The sequence below is a fragment of the Hylobates moloch genome, unplaced genomic scaffold, assembly GCF_009828535.3.
Source record: "Hylobates moloch isolate HMO894 unplaced genomic scaffold, HMol_V3 SCAFFOLD_62, whole genome shotgun sequence".
Classification (NCBI taxonomy): domain Eukaryota; kingdom Metazoa; phylum Chordata; class Mammalia; order Primates; family Hylobatidae; genus Hylobates; species Hylobates moloch.
In genome coordinates, this window is record NW_026652337.1 from 501,803 (window position 1) to 508,969 (window position 7,167).

At 38.9% G+C, this 7,167-nt stretch overlaps 1 long non-coding RNA gene across 1 annotated transcript in view; it reads left to right on the forward strand.

Annotated features, from left to right (window-relative positions):
• Positions 1-4,175, forward strand: part of LOC131382569 (uncharacterized) — a 52,468-nt gene extending 48,293 nt beyond the window's left edge. Inside the window, exon 3 of the long non-coding RNA XR_009212138.1 lies at positions 4,030-4,175. This is a non-coding gene — a long non-coding RNA (uncharacterized LOC131382569). The remainder of the gene's footprint in view (positions 1-4,029) is intronic.
• The last annotated feature ends 2,992 nt before the right edge of the window (positions 4,176-7,167 follow it).

Genomic DNA, 7,167 nt, shown 5'->3' on the forward strand with positions numbered 1-7,167 from the left:
GAGGAGGAGGAAGAAGAAGAAGAAGAAGAAGAAGGGGAAGAAGAAGTAGTAGTAGTAGTAGTAGTAGTAGTGGAAGAGGAGGATGAATTCATTTGGTTTTTGGGAAACTCACTCTATTTCCCTTCTTTTTCTCATTTTGCCCATAAGTTGTTGTGTCACAGAGGTGTGGCATCCCCAGTGCCTCACAGGGCCACTGAGATGTAACTGCAGCTTTACCTATTTGGACATGTGGTTGTGTCACTATCTCTGAGTAGTGGAAGGTGCCTCTGAGCACTAGCTCCTTTGCTTCCCTGTGTGGTGTGAAGCCATATACTTGTGATCGGCTCAGTGTTGGGCAAAGAGATTCTTTTTTAGAGTACCTTGGAGTGCTCTACAAGACCTGAGAGGTCATGGGCACAGTCTCTGTGGAAAATATCTTACATTCTATATTTTTAAAAGGTGGGATTGGGTTAGGCTCTGGAGGTTTTATTTACATGAACGAGACCTTCATATGGTGGATTAGAGAATTAGGCAATTATTCATTCATCCATCCATCCACCCACCCATCCATCCATCTATCTATCCATCCATTCCCATCCATCTACTTATCCCTCCATCTATCCATCCATCCATTTGTATGTCCACTTTATTAAAAAATCTTTAAGGAGTACCAACTATAAGCCAGACTTTTAGCCAAAAACTGAGTAATAAGCATCACATTTTTTATAAGACTCCAAAAATCAGCATGGTGTTATAACAAATAAATTAGAGTAGGCTTCCAAGATCACGGCTTCTTCTCCAATCATTTTTACTTACTCACTGTGTGACTTCGGGCAAGTTTCTTCCCTTCTCTCAGCCTTTCAGGTGATCTCAAAGTTGCTCTCCAGCTCCCAAATGTGCTGATTCTATTCTTATAGCTAGTCTCAGGTGGTCCAGAAATATTTTCAAATATGTCTACAAGGCTGTGGGTGTGAGCAAGACACATAAATTGAAAGGTTGTGTCTTTATGTTCATGCCAGTAAAAATTGATAAGAATTGTTCCTGTCCCAGTCAGCATTTGAGTGCTTAATGTTGGTAGTGATGAAAATAACAGAAAATAATGAGCACTTGCACATGTAGAAGAAATATGTGATTATGATTTATAGAATTGAACTAAAGAATAGTTGTCCATCTGTGAAAAGATTTTATAAACACCAAACAGAAAAGCATGTTCAGCTCCCCTATAGATGGCATGAAAGAGTGCTTAATAATGGGTAAATATGCTTTTTTGCTGCATGTGTGTGCCTTTAACAAATATTGACCTGTCCTTTACTGTTATATTTCAAAACGTGAGTAAATCAAAATAAGATGTGTTTTATGGAACTCTCTTGTTTTATTATCTGTCATTTAATTTTTAATACCTAAGTGACACCTGATATATTACCTAATCAAAAGAAGAGAATTATACATTGCACATAATCAGTTATTTTTGCCATATCACCGAAATTAGACTAACAGATGAGGAAAATAAATAAGATGAACTTTAAAAATGAAAATGCTTAGCCTTTAGAATTTTAGTTGACAGCTTTTGAAAATTAAATTATAAGTCAAGTCCTGATAGGTTTGATATCTTCTTTGCAGTTTTGCTGATGATGTATTGCAGCTTTAATGGAATATCATTTATCATCTGATAATAACAAATGTAGTATTTCTGAGCTTGTCATCTCTTCTGTGGTGACAAATAGTCCAACTTGTAGCGGCGATAATGGAATTTTATAATGATGTGTCCTAAACTGACTCAACTGCAGCTGAGCTATTTTTCTTAAATCTCATAATGCCTATTACATGTAGATTACAACAGTCGGTGCCTCCCATCTAAGTGTGAGCATGGATCAATGAATCCAGATTTTAGGCAAACAGCCCAAAAGGATCTAACCATATTTACTTGTTTATCAAGATTTTTCCTGTTAGGCTAATAAGAGAGCTTGTCAGAGGTTGTCAGAAATGGCAAACTATAACATTTAGAGGATAAAATAGGTGATGAAAACTCTGTTTATCTCTTCAACAGTAGGCAGCGTATCCAGTTTGCAATTCTACTCATCCAATCCATCACTTCGTAGGGATTTATTTAATGAAGGCCTTGTGCCAAGAAACACGAGATAGAGAGCCCAGCCACTCTTCCACTTTATCTTGAAGCAGGATTTATTTTATGTCTTAACTCTTAGCTTGTCTGATAGCATCGCCTTGTTGCACCTGTACATTCTATAGTCCAAATCACTCGCCTTCTTGACACTTTTCTGAAACTTCCAAACATCCTGCAGTGTCACAGAAAACCTAGATTTGGAGGCTGTAAGTATCTTGAAATATTGCATTGTATGTGTGGACATGACTATGGCAGCCATGATGCTCTGAAGGTCACCTCCTGGGAAGGAAAGATACTGACATAATTGGATGAGCCACCGGAGTGGATAGTGGAGGGGACAATATTTCCATTGCAGATTTTATTTTTACCCTCATCTAAGCAGATCTGATTTTCTGGCTGTGGTCACAGCAGGCCAGCATGTGGACAAAGGGAAAGGCCTGGTGTGAAGGTGTTAGTTTTGACAGTAAGTGAGCATTATGTACAGGAATGAAAGACAGAGCATACTGCTAATGGCAGACACTTATATGCAAATTGATGCCTGACATGCCTGAAGCCTTCACAGGTGGAGACAGACAAAGGTAATGGGAAATGTGTATTTCAGATGGGCTCTGATTTCATAGCCTCTCAGTCTTTGACCATGCGCTTCAATGTCATCTTGGATGTGATCATTCTTTTTCTTTTTTGGGGGAATTTTACTCCTGGCCCAGCTTAAGCATCTGATTCCCTCCTTCAGACTCTGAGCTTTGCAGTAAAGCCTGTACACCCCACTTTTCTCGGGTTTCTTCACTTCTTTCTGTGCTTCTCCATTCCCATTTTCTCCTTTTCTCTCTCTTCCTTCCCCTTTTTCTTTGACTTCTCTTTCCACCTTTCTTCTCTCTTCTACTTCTTTTACACAAAGGGTCACAGACTCCAAGTAGAGAAGATGAAGGGGAAAGGAGACTTCGTGTGAACTCGATGATCATGGATTTCACTTCAAATACAAACCATGTCCAGTTAATTGTGGCCAGGTGAGGGGACTGGCCACAGATCTAAAACCCTTCCAAACGAAGTTGGAAATGTGTTTTTTATACAAAAGGCCATGTCTGAAAATATTACCAACTACTTCAATGTTTCTTTTTAAAATTATCTGGGGGGCCTAATAAAAATTGGACTCAGAACAAAGGCCATCTCTTTGTGAGCTGTGGTTTAGATACTTGACCTGGGTGACCTCATCTACTCCAATGACCCCAAGTACTCACTACTCAGAATAGAGCCAGCTCCTACTCTCTCTGGTCTTATATCTATTTTTCCAACTATCTGTCAGATGCTTCATAAATATTTCAAGCTCAGAGGCAGGATAAGAGTATTGTCAGGAAGATTCTTGATTTAGATAGAAGGCTTACTTCAGGAGGAGTGGGAAGTAAGATCAAGTAGGTCAGGAAGAGATTTTTAGGGAGTTTGGGTGATAAGAAGACAATGTCAACTGGTTGGTAAGCAATAGGGAGCCATTGTGAGTTCATGAGTAGGAGAGTGACAGCAGAGGAAGATTTTAGGAAGATAAGTCTGGAAAGGAGAGGAAATGAAGGCAGAAATGGAGGGAGGGTGGGAAGTAAGGTCTCATATGAGAATTCAGCAGTGAGAATGGAGATGTGGATGTGAAATGAGAGAAGTTCTCAAGATACAGGTGACTGGATTTGATATACTTAACATGGATAATTAAAAAAACAACATCTAGAAGAGGTTGATGATAACTCTTGTAAGAAATGTAACAGCCAGACAGTGGAGTCCTCTGGTAGGAGAGGCGAGATGAAGACCAAACTGGATGATAGCTTTTCCCTTCATTTAAGTTTTTTTGTAGTGTTTCACTTTGATCTCCATTAATTATACTGTAGCCTTTAAAAAGAAAAACCATTATCCCCAATATTGTAACAGTGTGTTTCTTTCAACAGACATGTGGACACATTTGTGGAGAGCCTCTTCAGACCCCGGAGCTGTCCCAGGGCAGGGATACCGAGATGAATAATAAAATTCCTGCCCATGAAGAACCCAGAGCCCCAAAGAAAGATTAATAGTGTAGATTTCAGTAGAGAAAGAACTGGACCATAGTAAAAAGACATATTCTGTGACTTTGGGGAAGTGATATAATACAACTTTACTTCATTTTTTTTCTTTATTATTATTATTATTATACTTTAAGTTTTAGGGTACATGTGCACAACGTGCAGGTTTCTTACATATGTATACATGTGCCATGTTGGTGTGCTGCACCCATTAACTCGTCATTTAACATTAGGTATATCTCATAATGCTATCCCTCCCCCGTCCCCACACCCCACAACAGGCCCCGGTGTGTGACGTTCCCTTTCCTGTGTCCATGTGTTCTCATTGTTCAATTCCCACCTATGAGTGAGAACATGCGGTGTTTGGTTTTTTGTCCTTGTGATAGTTTGCTGAGAATGATGGTTTCCAGCTTCATCCATGTCCCTACAAAGGACATGAACTCATCATTTTTTAGGGCTGCATCGTATTCCATGGTGTATATGTGCCACATTTTCTTAATCCATTCTATCACTGTTGGACATTTGGGTTGGTTCCAAGTATTTGCTATTGTGAATAGTGCTGCAATAAACATACGTGTGCATGTGTCTTTATTGCAGCATGATTTATAATCCTTTGGGTACATACCCGTAATGGGATGGCTGGGTCAAATGGTATTTCTAGCTCTAGATCCCTGAGGAATTGCCACACCGACTTCCACAATGGTTGAACTAGTTTACAGTCCCACCAACAGTATAAAAGTGTTCCTATTTCTCCACATCCTCTCCAGCACCTGTTGTTTCCTGACTTTTTAATGATCACCATTCTAACTGGTGTGAGATGGTATCTCATTGTGGTTCTGATTTGCATTTCTCTAATGGCCAGTGACAACGAGCATTTTTTCATGTGTTTTTTGGCTGCATAAATGTCTTCTTTTGAGAAGTGTCTGTTCATATCCTTTGCCCAATTTTTGATGGGGTTGTTTGTTTTTTTCTTGTAAATTTGTTTGAGTTCATTGTAGATTCTGGATATTAGCCCTTTGTCAGATGAGTAGGTTGCAAAAATTTTCTCCCATTCTGTAGGTTGCCTCTTCACTCTGATGGTAGTTTCTTTTGCTGTGCAGAAGCTCTTTAGTTTAATTAGATCCCATTTGTCAATTTTGGCTTTTGTTGCCATTGCTTTTGGTGTTTTAGACATGAAGTCCTTGCCCATGCCTATGTCCTGAATGGTATTGCCTGAGATTTTTTCTAGGGTTTTTATGGTTTTAGGTCTAACATTTAAGTCTTTAATCCATATTAAATTAATTTTTGTATAAAGTGAAAGGAAGGGATCCAGTTTCAGCTTTCTACATATGGCTAGCCAGTTCTCCCAGCACCACTTATTAAATAGGGAATCCTTTCCCCATTGCTTGTTTTTGTCAGGTTTGTCAAAGATCAGATGGTTGTAGATATGCAGCATTATTTCTGAGGGCTCTGTTCTGTTCCATTGGTCTATATCTCTGTTTTGGTACCAGTACCATGCTGTTTTGTTTACTTTAGCCTTGTAGTGTAGTTTGAAGTCAGGTAGCATGATGCCTCCAGCTTTGTTCTTTTGGCTTAGGATTGACTTGGCAATGTGGGCTCTTTTGTGGTTCCATATGAACTTTAAAGTAGTTTTTTCCAATTCTGTGAAGAAAGTCATTGGTAGCTTGATGAGGATGGCATTGAATCTATAAATTACCTTAGGCAGTATGGCCATTTTCAAGATATTGATTCTTCCAACCCATGAGCATGGAATGTTCTTCCATTTGTTTGTATCCTCTTTTATTCCATTGAGCAGTGGTTTGTAGTTCTCCTTGAAGAGGTCCTTCACATCCCTTGTAAGTTGGATTCCTAGGTATTTTATTCTCTTTGAAGCAATTGTGAATGGGAGTTCACTCATGATTTGGTTCTCTGTTTGTCTGCTATTGGTGTATAAGAATGCTTGTGATTTTTGCACATTGATTTTGTATCCTGAGACTTTGCTGAAGTTGCTTATCAGCTTAAGGAGATTTTGGGCTGAGACGATGGGGTTTTCTAGATATACAGTCATGTCATCTGCAAACAGGGACAATTTGACTTCCTCTTTTCCTAATTAAACACCCTTTATTTCCTTCTCCTGCCTGATTGCCCTGGCCAGAACTTCCAACACTATGTTGAATAGGAGTGGTGAGAGAGGGCATCCCTGTCTTGTGCCAGTTTTCAAAGGGAATCCTTCGAGTTTTTGCCCATTCAGTATGATATTGGCTGTGTGTTTGTCATAGACAGCTCTTATTTTTTTGAGATATGTCCCATCAATACCTAATTTATTGAGATATTTTAGCATGAAGAGTTGTTGAATTTTGTCAAAGGCCTTTTCTGCATCTATTGAGATAATCATGTGGTTTTTGTCTTCGGTTCTGTTTATATGCTGGATTACCTTTATTGATTTTCGTATGTAGAACCAGCCTTGCATGCCAGGAATGAAGCCCACTTGATCAAGGTGGATAAGCTTTTTGATGTGCTGGTGGATTCGGTTTGCCAGTATTTTATTGAGGATTTTTGCATCGATATTCATCAGGGATATTGGTTTAAAATTCTCTTTTTTTGTGTGTGTCTCTTCCAGGCTTTGGTATCAGGATGATGCTGGCCTCATAAAATGAGTTAGGGAGGATTCCTTCTTTTTCTATTGATTGGAATAGTTTCAGAAGGAATGGTACCAATTCCTCCTTGTACCTCTGGTAGAATTCGGCTGTGAATCCATCTGGTCCTGGACTTTTTTTGGTTGGTAAGCTATTAATTATTGCCTCAATTTCAGAGCCTGTTATTGGTCTATTCAGAGATTCAACTTCTTCCTGGTTTAGTCTTGGGAGAGTGTATGTGTCAAGGAATTTATCCATTTCTTCTAGATTTTCTAGTTTATTTGCATGGAGGTGTTTATAGTATTCTCTCATGGTAGTTTGTATTTCTGTGGGATCGGTGGTGATATCCCATTTATCATTTTTTATTGTGTCTATTTGATTCTTCTCTCTTTTCTTCTTTATTAGTCTTGCT